This window comes from Agelaius phoeniceus, chromosome 2 (assembly GCF_051311805.1).
Source record: "Agelaius phoeniceus isolate bAgePho1 chromosome 2, bAgePho1.hap1, whole genome shotgun sequence".
NCBI classification, from domain to species: Eukaryota; Metazoa; Chordata; class Aves; order Passeriformes; family Icteridae; genus Agelaius; species Agelaius phoeniceus.
The window spans coordinates 94,939,426-94,957,576 of record NC_135266.1 but is presented as its reverse complement, the minus strand read 5'-3'; the positions used below and the strand labels follow the sequence as shown (position 1 = coordinate 94,957,576).

The 18,151-nt window shown below is 37.1% G+C and overlaps 1 protein-coding gene across 3 annotated transcripts in view; it reads right to left on the bottom strand.

Annotated features, from left to right (window-relative positions):
* ZBTB20 (zinc finger and BTB domain containing 20) overlaps nt 1–18,151 on the bottom strand; it is a 473,812-nt gene that overhangs the window by 370,370 nt on the left and 85,291 nt on the right. For 2 of the 3 annotated variants that reach the window (XM_077174295.1, XM_054627748.2), the window contains exon 2: nt 16,545–16,604. The gene's annotated coding sequence lies outside the window, so the exon portion shown is untranslated. The remainder of the gene's footprint in view (nt 1–16,544; nt 16,605–18,151) is intronic. The other variant, XM_077174294.1, reaches the window with a different exon arrangement.

Below are 18,151 nucleotides of genomic sequence, written 5' to 3'. Positions count from 1 at the left end.
CTCAGCAAAGCTTTGAGGAGCCTGAAAAAACAATGTGTCCTTTCCTGCAATGACTTCTGTAAAATAAGAAACTGGATTAACCACAGTCTTCACTGGTGCCAGCCAGACCACAAAGTGTAGCATCAACACTGTGCTTGCAAGGTAAAAACTACTGTAATTTTAAAGAATATCAATTATATATTGTGCCACAGAAGTACTATAATCTGACTTCTAATTTCTTACAAACTATGTCTTCTTGCACTCCTACATAATACCAAAATAAGACACATTGAATTACTTTCTAGGAGATATTTACAAAATTCTGGGATATTCTAAGCAGATACAAGCTAATATTATTATTCTGAATAGCAGTACAAGCTGCCCTCCATCCACAGCACCATGCAGGCTGTCATTTTTGTAGTTAGGATGCATTTTGCAGCAAGACATAACTGTTCTTTCAAGTGCACTGTACTGTTAGTTGTTGTCACAATTATTTATAACTGGGGACATCTATCTCCTACTAACCTTCTGTTCTGGTCCAATATACAGGAAACAATTCTTGAAGCATTAAAGTACAATTATAAGAATTTAAACTCAGTATTTCTTAGCTAGATTCTGCCCTCTGGTTTTGACTCTAATACCAAGCAAACCAAAGATGACATTCAGTCCTTCACTCTGTTGTGGGGTTTGGGTGTATAAAAATTTAATTTTGATGAGAGGTCAGGATAGAAGACGAAGATATACAGCTAATGAAAAGGGCTTTCAAAGAGAACTGTAAACATGAGACCACAAGTTGCATTTCTTTTTAAAATGTATCATAAAGGTACTGTAGCATTCTTTAACGCAGAGGAGAAGCAGCAGAACAGTGCATGAAACACTGAATGCCAAGAAAGAATCTTCCCTATTTTAGCCATGAATTATCCTACAACCTTGAGAAAATTACTTACCTGTTCCGTGTTTCTGTTTCCCCATCTATCAAATGGGGACAATGCCACTTTGTAAAACCACTCTAAGATTCTTCTAAAAATGGATATAAATTGGAAACTTGTAAAATACATGCAATTTCTAAAAAAGCCTACTGAGAATATAAGAAAAAATATGGCTTTAAACATTTGTTGCAATATTTTAATACAACTCATACCTTTCCCGTAAGTACTTTACAATATTTTCAGGAGTTTATATGTACTGTTTACAATTATCAGCATATGGGATTTGAAGATACTATATGCTTTAAGTTTAAACTTCCAACTGTTGGTTGAAACACAAATATTTTCCGGTATTTTTTTCCTAAAACAGGCAACAGTCCTCCAGCTGAGGTAGCACTGGATTCTTTGAAACCCACTATAATCAGCAAACTAAAAGAAAAAGAGGTTAACACTGTGTCCTGCCTCCCCAGCACTCTTTTCAGCACTTACATGATACCGATGCCACAGAAGACTCACTCTTACTTTGAAATGCAGGAAAATATATCATAGTAAAAGACTGAGTGTCATTCAAAGCATCCTTTGAAACTTCTTAAAAAACAGAGCTTTGTATCTGGAGAGGTTTTAATGATTAGTTTATTTTTCTATACTTTTAGATCACAGCATAGAAAATTCATTACATATATAAAACTCAACAAACTTTGCAGGCTTCTGATATTCAAATAACCCTACTTCTGAAAGTTTATCTTGCTTAAAAGTGTATTTGAAGGGTGTGATCCAAAAGTGGCTGGACATAATATTGTAGATCCAATTCCAAGTCATCAATCAGTTTGTTACATTTTCAAGGCAGGTATTTCAGTGCAGAAGAGAAGTGTTTTCTCAACTTTTTATTACAAGACTGGATCACAGAGCTTCTTGAATAACTTACATTGCAGATGGGACCAAGGATGGAAACTTCCAGGCCCAAAAGATTATGTTCTCTGAGCATTGTTAAGACTACATTCTTTGAACATTGTTAACAATCAAAAACAAGGTATCAGAACTGGAGATGGCTCACAAGTTTAGAGACAGCACTCATTATAAACCAAATGCTAAAATGGTTGTACTACTGAGGGAGAAAAAAGTTGGGGAGATTCTACAGCCATTTCATCTTTCATAAGTATTTAATTCACTAACTTTGTAATACAGACAAGAGAATTTCTATCCTTCAATTGATTCAATCATATTTATAGCAGATAAAAATTTACAGGTATTACGTTAGGTACGGTCACCTTATCTTCAAGTAAAAAAATTACATGCATAGTTGAATACAAAGGCAGCAAACTGGATTTTTTTTATTCTTATCAAGATTAACATAATACTTAAATGCAAACAGGACAGCTAGATAAGAATTACAAAAGATGTGAAATCCCTCCTATTTTTAGGTGTGATTAAGAAAGCAACACCAGAAATATAGGCAAAAAAGGAAAACACAGTCATCCAAATTAAAATTATGTCAAAAAATATATATGGCCCAGAATCTGTGCAGACCTCTGAAGAGAGATTGCCAGCTAGAAGAACAGGAGTGATGTGGGATGCTTCCAGATATTTAAGAGCATAGAGTGTGGAGCAGAGTGCAAGAGCACAAATGTGCCCACAGAGGCTGGGCTAGAGCTTCAAATATCTCCAGCTCAAGTGACTAATGGGAATGTGCAAAGAGACAAGCATTTCAAGCAGAACTTTTTACTGATTAAGTCACTACCATAAATCTCAATATGTTCCCTGCCATATTGGCAGCCTGTCCCTTTTTTCCTTTTAACTGTGGGCCAGATCCTCAGCTGGTATAAGTTGGCATCGCATTTTGTTGCCTTCAGTGGAGCTAAGCCAATTGATGCCATCTGAGCATCTGATATTATATTTCTGAAGCAGTTAAAAAATGATACAGTGGCATTAATTACTACATAGTCATTTCTCATAACCTCATGGCAGGGGTGGAAAGACTTCTCATTTTTAGTCACCAGTCAACATACAGAGTGGAAGGGTCAATTGGTCATTCTATGCTCAGTTTGATGGCTGTAAAGCTACTAGTCATTCCAAACACAGGAAAAAACACTTTTCATTTTTCTATGTAATTTAAATACTTAAATTTTGTTAACTCACAGGCATGTAGCAGCTACTCTATGTCCTTAAAGCACCATAATCCACTGCATCTAAAATGTAATGGATCTGACATGCAGAAGAACAGGCAACTGGAGCAGACAAAAATTCATTTAAATGAGAAACTCAAGTCCCACTGTCAATAGTAGATACTAAGGGAAAGAGGGGTAAGAACACTTTCATCTGTAAGCATTCTGCTACAGCCTAACAACACATCAGAGATGCAGACACAGAAAGTCTCCAGTTTTGGTAAGAGAGAAAGTGATCAGGGTTTTATTTTGTCTCAGCAAAGGAGAAATGAAGCACAGGACTAATTATGGACAACTGCATTTAGTTTGGACTATCTCTTGCAATCACCTGACATTCATAGTTTATACCTTTTGTGTAAATGGCCCATATGTTCCATTTCATGGCAGAAAGAAATAATCTTAACAGAAAATTGCAACACCCAAATAAAATCCTTCTTCTACAATGAAATACCATTCCCTACTTTCTCCCCAACACAAAAGAAGTGTAACCTGGGACTTCAAAGAACCAGGGTGGGCTAAGAGACTTGAATATCCAGTAGAAGCAATGCATCCACATTTTAGATGCAGCAGAATGTTCACCAACTCACATAGGATATTGAAGGTATTGTCTGTGTATTGGAGGGAGGGGTAAATGGGGGGTTTGTCTGTGGCACTGAATCTATCTTGGCCTGCCTTCATTTGCATTCTTTGCCCTTCCTAGTATTTCGTCTCATATATAATTATCTCCTCAGCTCCCAAGTTATTTTGTTTTAAGCATTTCACACCCCCTGGACACTCAACATTGAGATTTTACTGAACATTAAACAAGCAGATTGCCATCTATGTCTTTAAATGGGTACTAACCTATCAGACAAAAAAACTTATTCTCCACCTACTCAATAGAATTTGCATGTTAAAGCAGCATGCACATTTCTAACAAGCTTCCAAATGGGGCACTAGAAGTAGGCAGATTCATTCTACAGGTAAATGTATAATCAACTGGCCTTAGGTTGACTGAAGCCTATGTCCCAATATACAGAGGGTTTCCTATGGGTATAATGTAATTACCCAACAACATCAAAGGCCAAATCACAGGAAGATAAACCCATGACTGACTTCAAGAGGTGTTTTACTTGAGTAAGGACAATGTAATTCAGGGCTTTAGTCACAAAAGAGCAGAGCTATTGAAAAACAGAAACAGAGAGAGAGAGATCAGAGAACACAATTTATGGGGGAAGGATAAGAATAAACAGGAAAATGAATAGGAAGCAGGAGAAGCAAGGAAGTGCAGGTTTCAAAGCACACTAGTATTTAACATGGCAAAAGAAGTAACTGAATCTACTGATATCTACTACGAAAATGCCAAGATGCTGGTAAAGTGTCCTCACAGCCACACACTTTTGCTGCTAGGTTCTGATAGGAGGACAATGACATGAGCTCTACTACTGTCATTCTTGAGAACATTCCACTGGGAACAACTTCAGATGGAGAAATAATGGACTTTCTCTCAGACCTAAGTGTACCTGAATAAAGGTTTGAAACCTATTACATACCCAGTATAAAATGGAAGAGTATTTAAAACAGACACATTCTGCCTAACTCAAATAAATTTAAACCAGTTGATTAAGAATATGACTTAAATTCATACAAAAAGTATCATCCATCTTTTAAAGCTTGGTCTCCTATCTCTACATTGTACTTGGCAAAAATATGTCCATATTCAGTAATTTTGTCTTAGTCCTGGGATCCTGCTGTCCTGATATTGATGAGAATGAAAATTATAATCTTCAAATACTTCATTCAACTATTATTTAAGAAATATTATTACTTAAATGAGATACTCCCTTCCCAAAAGAATGCTCATAAAAATATATGCCTTAATTTTAAAAATTTGATTTTCTGTGTCCAAACTTTCTAACAATCTATAGTGTGTTCAGTCATCCTTACCACAGGGGAAGAAAGTAAGTAGGATTTTATGCCTGACAGAAATCCTGCAAGTGACAAAGCTCCTAATTTTGACTTCAGTGTAAATTTTGCCTCAGTATGAATTCACAGGATTTGGCCTATGCTTTGCAGAGTTGACTGGGTTTCAGGTTTGTTATTACTATTACTTAGAAAATAGTTTTGCTAGAAGCTTAAGAGCTCTTAGAAGAACTGGAGGGAATGACTTTGACAAGAGACCAAAGAGATAAATTACCATTGTATCCACTGGACTTTAAGTATCCAGTGGACACCAGCTGGCTGGGTAGAAAATGAGAATTAATACAGTTTATTTTTAGAATACTAACATACAAAGTAGAATTATTATTTCCTCCAAAAAAATATGGTTGGAGTTTATATTCTCATTTCTTATGTAATAGAGTTTTCCTAATGTTTATTGTTTATCAAAAATACTTGTTTGCAATGTTTCCTTATAAAGTTGATATACCAAATTTCAATTTCTAATCAGAAAAACCATGCAGATGTTACTAACAGGCCAAATGCTGGAATGCCTGCCCAGGATTTAGGCTGTCCACTGTTACAGGTACAATGTGAGTAAGACTCCCTGTGACATTTAGCTGATAAGTCCGGAGAAGTCTGGCCAGGAACCTTGAGGCTGTGAAGCCTCATAACATCCATGTCTCAAGTCTATTTCTCTGTTTTCCATACATTGACCCTTTTTTTCTTCCCTTTGAAAAGGAAGGGAACCAGGAAAAAAAAGAAACCTGCCCATAACAGAGTTGTTCTAAATCTCTCTGAAGAAGCTGACCCAACAAATACCTCCTCATATTGAATCCCAGGTGAAAGCTCCTTGCTCCATTGTGCAGTCCTAAACAAGAGAAGCCATGCAAATATTTTTTAAATGCTGCAACAAACTAGCCTTTAAATTTGTATTTACTCCAGTAAATTGTTCTTACTTTAACCTGTGATTCTGCTAGCTAGCAATAATTTTGGACTGTTGCTCAGAGGACATTGCTTTGCTAACTACCTGTAATAGTGTGTAAGTCACTGCAGAATTTAGCCATGTAAATTTTGAAAGCAATTTGCAGCTTTGAAACAATTTTGAAGTATTTCTTCAGATTCTATGCTGTCAAAACTCAATGAAACTGCAAAAAGCACATAGCATCTATAAACACTGCTGCTGGCTACACAAAAAGCTGCAAAGAGTAAGGGTTATCAGAGCAGGAAGACACTGTTAATACATAAGCATTGTTTCTTGAAGCATAATACCCCTACCTGGGAACTACACATTCCTACATATACATCATAACAATATCACAGGGGTAATATCAGGAAAAAAAAAAGAAACCAAAAAGATAAATTAAACAACTTAACAAACAAGGTACTCACTGCTTAGAACCTATCTGCAAATGTTCTACTAACCACTTCACTTTTCCCTCCCCTTCTTTCAGCAAAATGTGGAACTGCGAGCATTACAAAGATTGAATTTCCTTTCATAAAAAGTTAAAGGCTAATACTCAGTAGAAGCCAATAATAATTTTGTGTTAAAATATCTATATAATAAGAACACCACTTTGATGGTAAATTTCAACCTTGCACATTAAATACTGGTGTACTCAAGCTTCTCCTATGCCTGTGGCTTGGGCAATGCCCTTGTCAGGAAACTCAGGATAAATCTCTCCTCAGATCATTCTGGTGTGAGCTAGCCCAACAATAGGACTTTTATTCTGATATGGCTCAACCAAAAAAGTACTCCAGACAGATATACAAGGAAAACAGAAAATACCCCACAAACAACAACCACACCACCATTATGTATTCAAATTTAAAGTATTAACTGGATTAAGCAGTAATAGCACTGACATGATAACACATAGTATGGCCTCATCCTGGAAGCCTCTCATCTGAATAATCCTAAGTGTGTGCAGTCCCTTGTAGCAATTGTTAGGTGCAGAAAACTATGAAATTTGGGAGGAAACAGATAAAAAAGCTGAAGCACAGAGCAACTTAAAAATCTACAGAAAACAAATAGAAATTCATAAATTAAACTGATTCTGACTTTTAATCTCATCTGTGGGACTCAAGATCTATCCCATGAGAATAAGTATAAAAAAGCAAAAGCAGCCCCTCCCTTGACATTTTATTATATCCCTATAGTCGTCTCAATATACCAGATCAATTGCATTTGAAAATGCAGCTATTAAACCATAAGTAGACCATCTTTGGAGCCTTTGTTTGTCAATTGCATCAAACAACAATTCTTCTGCAGACAAGAAATCAGACTGTATTTTTACAATAATTGCAAGTCATTTCTAGGAAGAATGAGGTAGCAACAATAGCCAAGGAAATAAAATAACACACTTTTGTGCTTTCCCATCAAACCCGATAGTGGTAGGGGTTTAAATCAGTCAGAGGCAGCTACGCATGAGAGATTGCACTCTCCAGGCTCTATCAGTCAGAAGTCAAGGATACACGTCCATGATTTATCATACTTTTCATGGTAATTAGCTGGAGTGCCATTTTGCTTCCAGTAGCATCAGTCAACTTTCTTTTTTTAATTTGGTCTTTTTTTTTTTCTGCAAATGAATTTACATATTTCTCAGTCTCTCATCCCCTACTATGTTTTATTTATGAATATAGGCCTTGCTGATGGTAACTTTAATGTGAAGAAAGTAGTAATTAGTGTACCTATCTGCTAAGTTAATCCCTTTCCCACAATGTCTGCAGAGAAGTTTAAGGTAAGTAACAGTTCGCAGTCAATATTAGGTTTAATTATGCTTAATGAGGAGAACTATCTCTGTTTACTAACTGCACCTAGGTGTGTAGCTTCCATATGAGTTTTTCTCCCAACCTCATTCCACACTGTTAATAGTGCCACTGTGCAGGGTACCTGTGGTGCTTTAATCCATAAAACTTCTCCAGGAGAGACAAGCAAGTAAGGCACCTGTTACAATACATGTTCAGAGGGAGCAGAATGGCCTTAAAACAATGACAGCTTTGTGGAAGGAAAAAGTTCTACCACCTTACATTTAGTGGATGCAGTGCACTGGAGAAAAGAAGCTGAAACCCCCAAAAAGCCCACAGATATTCCTCAAGGTTCTCCTCTTAAAAACTAAACTAAACTAAACTAAAATCTTTTTTCCTGGTTTCCCGGGATAATCCACTTGAATATTTCCTGTAAGAGTTACTGTGAACTTTTACCTAATTGAAAGCTGTGTTAAGAAATAATACCCTGAAGTTGTACAAACGAATGAAGAATTCTAGTTGTATTTCATTGGCAGATATCTTCCATAACTGAAGAGATTCTAGAGGCAACTGAAGATGACACCAATGTTGTCTTAGAACTCCCTACCAGCAAGAGGTCAAAAGCAAAGCCTCAGACTGAAACCCAGTTCTACTTCAACTGCTCTGTTTTCAGCATCTGAGCAATGTTGTTACTTCAGTCAGTCTTCCTAATGCGAAGATCTAAATTTCAGTTTGCTTCAGTACTTTTTGCCATAACATTTTCCTTTGTGGTTTCATGTATTATACCCTTAAGAAATTCATGCAATGGGAATTTTTAAGACATATTTATAAACACCTATGAAAAATGTACTTTCCAAAATCTTTGATTCCCTAGGATGCATAGATTTAGGGGGTTTTGTGTGTGTGCACAAGGGACCAAATTTGCAGGAGAAGTGCTGAAAAACAAAGCTGTTTGATTTCCAATAAGAAATGGAAGTGGAACACAGAGAGAAATTGTTCTGTAAATGGAGAGGTTACTTCATTTTATTTTTTCAAAGCAGTGAGTTCTGCATTTCATTCATATCAGAGAAATGTGACATTTCCTCAGACATAGCTTAGGGGTTTTATTTTTTCTTTTTTTTTTTGCCCTAGTGAGCACTCTGCATGAGTCCACACATTCCCTCCTTATTTTTGCCATTGGCAAGACTTCAAGAAAAAAATCCCTGGTTAGAAAATTAAACAAAAAAGCAGGAAAAACTTCTGCTAAATCATGATTTTTGTTTTTAAAAACCCATACCTTTTATTATTACTTCATTGACAAAATAGAAGTAACATTTTAATTAAAGGCTAAACTCTGTAATTCTGCAAGCTATATCCAGATCAACTGTACATAATTTTGAATGTACAGGTTTCAAAATTTAAGCTCAAGGCTTATATGTACTGTTCCTACAATATGCCAAACTAACCCTAACACCCATATTACCAGATGTTAAGGAAAAGGTTTCTAAAGGAGAAGTATGATTTTTAAACTGATGTTTTTCCCTCTCAACACAATATTAAAAAAAATGAGATCTGAAAATGTAAGTACAAGTTTAACTACTCTGTTAATAGCTACATAAGAAGAAAGAAAAGACACCTGTTTTCAAAGTGAAAAAATACCTGTTTTCAATATATTTTTCCTTTTGCTGTTTAAGGCATCAATATTAAGATAAACATCAATTTCATTATGAGATAGAAATTATTTACAGGCACATATATTCTTCAGAAAATTGATGAGGTTTTGTACCCAAGAAGAGAGAAGAAGAGGTCATATCACTTCTTGAATACAAAGTCCAGCATCTTAAAACACTACAGAATGACTCTGGGGATCTGAAGCACCTAAAGAACTCATCATTTTAAAGCTAGATTATGGAAATCCTAACTGGAGAATGAAAACAGCACTTAATACAACAACACCAGGAGAGGGCATATTCAAGTTACTTCTCAGCTGCTGCTGCCTTTCAGTAGTGGCATAAACAAAGCTTGGGTAACTGAACATTAATCTATTTTACTAAAGCACAGTCCCAGAGATAACAGGATCACCTGCAGGCCATGGATGTTCAATGCACATACACAAGCAACTGTCTCCTCAAAAATCCACAGGCAGCTCTCCAAACTATAGGAAGGAGATCTGCCTGAGAGGTAGATGGATGAGGGCATTTTACAAAAATATGTGCAACTCTCCTCCCTAGAGGAGAAGAAAACTGCTTTGGAAAACCACACTTTTCTGAAGAGCCTGAGAGGATGGTGGGCTTGCTTATTTGGATCAGTCTGGATAATAACTAGCTTTTTCGCATTGCAATGTTGCCTCCACATGTCTCTCTGCTCACAGTCACCAATTATAAGGAAGAATAGTGGGAGGATGAAGATTTTTAAAACTAATTGCAAAATAACCAAAGAAAAGCTGCTTCTCAAACATAAAGACTTTCATTAGGTAAAAAAAAAATATTTTCCCCAAGATCTAGAGAAGTTTAGTTACCCCAAAATGAATGAATTTAGTATAAATTCATTTGCCTAGAATAACATCTAGGCAAAGAGAAAGATGCTTTTTCTTGATGACGTTTGAAGTCATGATAAGAGTCTCCAGTCTTGGTGGAGGAGTTAACCTGAGAGTGATTCAGTCTGGTGGCCTCCAGAATTTCAAGGAAGCTTAAAGTTTACATGGAAAGAGCTCATCTCATGTTTATAGCCCTGCCAGGCAGGTGGGATTGGAACACTGTGTTTCAGCCACATACCAATCAAACTGTTAAAATGTAACTTACAAGAGAATGCTTAGACAGAGATACTGACATCTTGGGGCAGTCCTATCTCATAAAGAAACCCCAAACATTTAAATGTGCCTATAAACATAATTGTAAAGATATTTTAATTCAGAGGAAGGAAAAAGTTTCAGATCAAAGTTCTGCAGTTAATGACCACAATTCAGATTTATAAAAACTTATGTAATTAAAATGCTCTATAAGTGACTAAGGAGCAACATTTCTTGCTTCTTTTTTTCTTTTTACAATATTGATTTCTTGCCAGAAAAAAATACAAGTTTTCAGCTGCTTTTCTCTCAGAAGAGCCTCTGCCTACTTTCATGAATTCTCTCTGCCATCCTAAAGATATGCCTTTGGAAGGCATAGAGACTTGTATAATCCCTCAAGTCCTATTAATATCAGTAAGAATGATACATGTTTGATTCCAAAGACCCAAAGTGAATGACTGAAATGGCCTCAAAGCTGTTTTTCAGAGTCAAAATGGTCTAGCTCATCTTCTTGGCACTAAAATGTGCTGCTGCCACAGAAGTGGTCCAGCTCCCACGGCTGCTGACTTCTTGCTGTCTCTTATTTTGTTGTCTGCCATTTCACTCATGGTGCAGGAGAAATAGGGGTTGGTCTTTTAATAACCCACACTTCTGAGAACACTGAGTTATGCAGGAAGTTATGCAGGAATGCTGCTCTGCTCATCAAACTACTGTACAACTAAAGGCTGGCTTTGACTGGAAGGCTTACTAAAAGAACAACAAAAGCACCTGGAAGGTGTTCAGCAGCAGCATCACAGTGTCCCCACACAAATGTCTGATTCAGGTCTAACAGGAAAACAGATGTCCATCTACTCAAAGAGCAGACAGGGAGAGAAAGAGGGAGATACTACCACAGAAGGGGAGAGGAAAGAAATAAAGAGAAAGAGAAGGGAAGATAAATAAAGAGAAGGAAAGATAAAGAGAGAGAGAGAGGGAGGGAGGAAGGGAATTATTTCACCATACTACTCAGTGAAAGATCTATCTCCTGAACTTTGCAGGACACAATAACATTTGAAGTTAAAATCTTGAACCACCAGATGGAGGATTTAGCCCTCTATTTTACAATTAATTACTTGTCAAGCCACATTCTACTTTTACAGAAAAATAGGGGACCAAGTCTTCCCTGTCTTAAAGACAATGGAAGAGAAATCTGCCAGGAGAAGAAGCAAAAAAAGTCACTGTCTTGAGTTATCCACTGAAGAAAATTAACTTTCCCAAAACAAACACCAGAGATATTAAAGATCAGTACTTTAATCTGTCTGGACACCTGAATGTGACATCTGGACAGCAAAATTGCTATTTATCCTTTCTGACGAACATAAACTGAGTCACTGGCACAGAACAAAGAATTCAAAGTCAAATTATGTTCCAAGTTATGTGGCAAAAGTGGCAAGTGTCACCAGTGCCACATAATTCAGATACTACCAGATGATCTGCAGTTCAGATGAAGAAGAAAATGAGAATGACTGAAAGTTTCTTCTTGGCTTTGACCCTGGCACACATGTGATCAAAAACCATGGTAGCTAAATACCTTGTTCTGAATCTCAAAAAGCTTTCCTGGCATATACTTCTTGCCACCACTTTTTCATTCTCAGTGAAGACGGATGTTATCTTTTTCACAGAGGACGTATCAGGTCATGGCCCCTGGCAAAACAACATGAATCACAGGCCACACAATTCAAATGTGCTCTAAGAAAGAGAATTTTAGCATCCTGAAACTCCATGCTCTCAAGAACTGAATGAGGAAACGAGTGTGTTGATTTAAGAGGCTAATACTTTCAAATTCATTATCAAAAACAGTAAAGGAGGAGGAGTAAAATATTACCTGTGACTTATACCTCAAAGCAGGCACAATGGCCTGGCATTGTTACTTTTACTAGAATATCTGCTGGTTAACACAGCAGACATGCATGCAGGTAAACATAAACACTCATGAACACACATAAACACACAATACTGAACTTTGGGTTCAGGCTCTGGTAACCCATGTCCCCTGGGCAAAAATCAGCTATGAAGGAACAGGAAAAAGTCAGTGTAATGGTTAACTAGCCCAGTGGGCTATTATTCATCCCAAGCAAAGAAACAGCAGTGCAGGCTGCAATGCTGGTCCCCTCTCCCTCTGGAATGCTACTGGATGCCTGGATCTAATTCAGCAGTGAAAAAAGCCAGCAAACGTAGTGTCAACATAAGAAAGAAGCTGAATTTCACCTCCTGAAGCTGCAAGTAAAGGAGGACTTCTGCATGGAAGCAGAGATTCCCTGTGAAGCTTGATGTTGAAAGAACATGACAGATTCCAGTATCAACATTTATCAAACATGAATGCATAGGTTTTGGTAGGATTAACAAGGTTATTGGTATCCAATCTAGGCAACTATTCCCTATAAAGAAACAAGTGATCAATTCTTGTGGCAACTGGCCAAGTGTCAATGTTGGAAGCTGCAACCATGGCACCAGGACTGCAATGGAGGGTTAAAGCGCATCCATTCAGGTGAAAGACTAAACCAGGAGAATTCCTACAGCCTATCAGGAAAATTCCCTCAAATATTTCCAAATCTTTCCAATTATTTTACAGCAGTGCATTAAAAGTGAACATATCACAACACCCACTGTATCTCTTCCAGTGCTACCTCAGTAAGCATTTTGCAGAGTCCGTACACTACTGCCTGGACTTCAGCTTGAAAAGACAAATTTCATCTGTTGTTTTTTTTTCTAGTTTTCAATTATTTAACTTCATCAGCCACAGCAGAAATGACAATCAAAAATTCAGGTTTATTTTTTATGTTTCAACAAAAGCATCAGCTTCTTATTTAAGAAGACCTTGAAATACATGGTTCAGAAGAAACACCCCCCAAAAAAAAGCAGATTCTTGCTTTCCTTAAACTCACTTTCCCTCTGAAAGGGTTTGCTCTGTGTGTGGATAATTCATTTACTTTAATTATTTTGAAGTGCTTCCGTTTGAGTAGGTAGAAATCAAGTATGCACAACACCAAAGTAGGTCCTAGAATTAGTTGTTGTGAACAAAATGTTCTGCTGCAGTGGCCCAAATCCACACAAGTAGTAAGACTTGAGTATTTTGGCTTTTTCACAAAGAGCACCCGGATCCATGAGAATGTATTACAGGACTTACATTTTATGGACAGGTCATATCTTTCCAATCAGGAACTTCAGTTGTCACCCTTGGCTGGATGTTTTTAGTCCAGATAGCTTTCTGGTTAATTAGGTACACACACTAAAAACAACAACAAGAAGAAAACAAGCCAAGAAAGTCCTAGGAAAACTTCAGATGGAAGTGTTTGGGCATAGTTATGTGCACACATCCACAGAGAAAAGAGGAGGAATCTAGGGAAAATGCACAGGATTGTCACTTTACAGTCAGTGCACACTGACTTGAACAAGGATTCAAAAAGTAAACACATCTAACATTTAAATCCCAGGCTGCATATTCACCCTTTTTCTCGTGAGTGTATGTACACTTAAAACCAAAACCCCAGCAGCTAAACATCTACAGCTTTGAGGAATTTCAGCTCTTAATCCCATGGCAAAGCTACCATCCAAATGTTTCACTGTATCCACAGGCTTCTACTACCACATTCTGATTTAAGGACACAAATGCAAGAAAACTAAAACCAAAGACAGAGCAAGCAGTTGAAATGAAGAGTCTGTGCTACTCATCCCTTCAGAGATACAAAGATGTGATGTAGGCATCTGGAGAAACAGAAGATATCTTCTCTGGTACGTCTCATTCCTTAGGTGTCCCCTTTTTCAAACTGCATTCCTGTGCTTTGCACGAACTTCCACATACCTTTGTAGCTCATCTGCACTGTTGCCCATAGTTACACCCAGTATTTACAGGTAAGCCTGCAGCCTTGTTCCACCACGGAGGTAAACAAGAGAGGAAGGAAAATGGTATGAAGGAGAGTAGGAAACAATTCTGCACTTACTTGTCTGTAGTTGGTAGATATATCTTAGGAATAGTTGCTTTAAAATACAAGTTGTTTTTGAGGTTTGGTTTAAAAATCTCTGCCAGTTCTGACATTCAGGTGAAGGTATTGCTGCTAGCTCCAGAATAATTTGCATATCTTATCACTAAATAAAATGTCTGAGGTGTGCACCAATCTGATGAAATTATAAACAAGAGTCCACACAAGTACACATGCCTTCCTGTTTGATTTCTGTCCTGTTCACTCCTCTATAATAAATCATATGATCATCTCATTCTAGCTGGAGGTTTAACTGTTCATGCAAAAAGGAAAATGTTAACAGCCTATTCTTACCCATACTTTACAGCTGAGAACATGACAAAAATGTAATTTTGGGGAGCAAGCAGAAAGCTTATTTTGCTACCATCCATCTCCTCTTTTATTGTTACAAAATTAGTGGAAAATCTCATGTATTTATGTATTTTAAAAAATAATTTCCCACCCTGAAAGTAAATAAATAAATTAAACTACACCTCTTTTACTGCAAAGACAAATATACATGCCTAACTTTATGTCCTGCAATTAATCTCATGTATTTCAACAGGATTAGTCATAATGCTGTAAGTGAAATACACGTGTAAATCCTTGCAGAATCATGGCCTGAATTGCCAAAAGTTATATGGCACAATTAAATGCCTAGGTCTAAATGTCTCTAAAGAAAGATTAGGAAAAAAAATACCCTTTAGGCATAGTAACAAAATCTACTCCAGGGAGTGACTATGGGGGAAATAGCATTGAGGGTGTCGCCTTCCCCTGGGAAATTCACCTGTCACCAAATCTTTTCATAAACTCATCTTCTTCCTCTACCAGTTACCACCTTCACTTACCACTCTGTTCTCTAACACCAAATATGACTCTCCCTTCCCACACTTCCTCTGCTGCTACATGAGGAAGGAGACAGGAGATGCATCTCACTCATTCTTTTGCACTGTGAAGCAGGATGAGAACACAGTCTGGCCCTTACATTAACTAGCAGGGTAATAAAGAGCTCAAGTGCTAATTAAGAGGCCTGTGGTGCACAGCTTTGCTCCTTAGCCAGTTGCTGAACTGTTCACATGCCAGTGTCTCACTGAAAACTGTGCAATAAACCCTTTGGACAACCCTTAACCTATCACTGGAGTCCATTACAAGAAGCTGCTTAATCAAAATGTATATAAATTACATACTCAAACTGCCATAAACATACATAAATTACATACTCAAACTCCCCAGCCCTGCCTCCTGAGGAGTAGCCTACCAATGGCTTTCTCCTGCAAATACTGATGAACGGCATGTGAGAAGTTGCTCATGATCAGGTTTTTTACTAAAATCCATGGCTTACACAAAAACTTCTGCTTGTAAATTAACTCAGTTGGAAATACTAACTAAAATGCCAGGAAAACAAAGTCAATCCTTTAAAAGTTCAAATGACTATTTGTCACAAACATTTCACCTCTACTAATGAACTGCAAAAATGAATGATAGAAATGCAAAACTGTATTATGTTTAGCAGTTAACATTTTAATAAGAAGGAGATTAGCAATTTTTAATACCTCCAGTGCTTTGTTATATACAGTAGCACAATAACTGAATATTTTAATTGCTAATTATTTAGACCTCATTCAGTTCTCACTCAGGCAAAACTCCCATTGAGGGACTCTTGCCTGAGAAAAGAGCTACAGGATTTGTTTTACTGTAATTTGAAAAAACTTTATATATCATAAAAACTATCAAGTAATAGTGAGACAAAAATCATTAAATCCTTAGCAATATTAAATCCTACTGAAATTCCCATTGACTCTCAACACCAATGTTTTCATATTAAGTAAAACAGATAATTGCAGTTTACCAGTTGTAACTTACCTCTATAATTTATGCCCAGATATGCTGGTGGCTCTTAAAGAGGCCTAATAATGTTTTGATTCCTCTTACCGTATCTCTGCTTTTCTCCTGTGGGAAATCTCAGTTTAGATGCGATAAGGAAACAGCATTTCCAAACAATTATGATGTCAACACCTTCAGAAACACAAACATTAGCATTTGGTTTTACCTTTTGACTTTGGCCTCCAAAAGGGTTAAGAGCAGCTCTCAACACTTCTTTCTTATGCTGCTGTAAAGAAAAGAAATTAGTATATTTAGGGATTTGCACACAAAAAATCTTGAGTTTCCATAACAGTCAAATAGCTGGTGTTCAGTGGGGAAGTGGGTGGAATGCTGTATACATATAAACATACACCTATCTGAAGGAAGACAAAACAAAGTCCTACACATTTGCATGCAGTGCACAGGTGACAAAAAAAATGAACTAAATGTACTAGTATTTCAAATGTTATGCTATGCACATGCTTCAGGGAGGGAAGTTATACAGCTAGACACAAAATAAGTAGGGAGCGATTTCTAAGATTGCATGCTTCAAGAAAGTAATTTTTTTCCATTAAGTGTCGTTTAATTCATCTTAGGGATAAAAACAAATGTGTATCACAACCAAAGTTTTGCCTGTTATGTTTGTCATTCAAATGAATTTTGGAAAAAGTTAGAGGTAAGTTCTCTAATAGGTTGAGTCTAAAGAGTTTCTTTTTTTTAATGAAAAACATGTATAACATTTTCATATTTTCAGCTAGAAATGGCTTTAAGGACTAAAATGTTCAGAAAACCTCTCCACAGGCTGCATTGAAGAAACAAAGAACCAAAAGCAGACCTAGTGCCATACACTGTTAACTACCAAAATGCTCAGAAGTGGCTATCACACAGCCGAGGAAAAAGTAAGCATTTTGAAGACTGAAAGAAGAAGTTGGGAACCCTCCTTCACCAATTCAGAATATGGTTTAGGGACCAGATTGGCACAGTTTCCAACCCCTGTTTTAAGAGGTTCACTTAGATTACAGTGCCAAATCCATTCCAGTCAAGCTTCCTGCTTCCTTGCAGGACCAGTGAGTTCCCTTTGTTGCTCTCAAGTGCTGACTTTCCACATAAGAACCTGTGTCCAAAGCTAATGCCAGTAAGAACCTGTGTCCAAAGCTAATGCCAGCTTGAGTGTGGCAGGACTAACTAAAATGGCTGGTATTCTTTAATAATATATATATATAAATTTCCTAAAAATATAATTTTAGAAAAATTACTAAAGTAATTTAAAAATTAAGAAATTGTTTATATATTATAAAAATAATATATCTATTTTGCTAGTGGGGGTTTTTCATAGCTAGCCACAAAGATATTTTAACTACTGGGATTATAGATGAGAAGAGATTACTCATGAGAATGAACTCATCTTTGGAGAGCCTTCACAAAGTGTTGCTTTCTCAAATAAAGAAGATTTAACAACAGTAGGCTTTCAGGCTCATTGTTTCCAAGTCTGACTTCCCACCAGTTCCTGGCTACTGCAGGGATGCTTCTGTTTCTTTCTCTCAGGCATGCGCACAATTTCTTTTCAGATCTTGCCATTTTCCTTTTGTTTTCTGGGTGCTTTCTACCTGTGGTCATTACAATCAAACAATGTCTCCAGCAGCATTCGCAGAAATTTCCCTGTGACAATCCCCCAGCCTGTGTGGCTCAGTCCTGAGTGTACTCAGCACAGGCTGCTGGATGGCAGCTTCCACTGTTTGCAGGGAACGAGGTTTATTTTGCTTGATCTAAGGATGTGCAACAAATGCTTGCGCT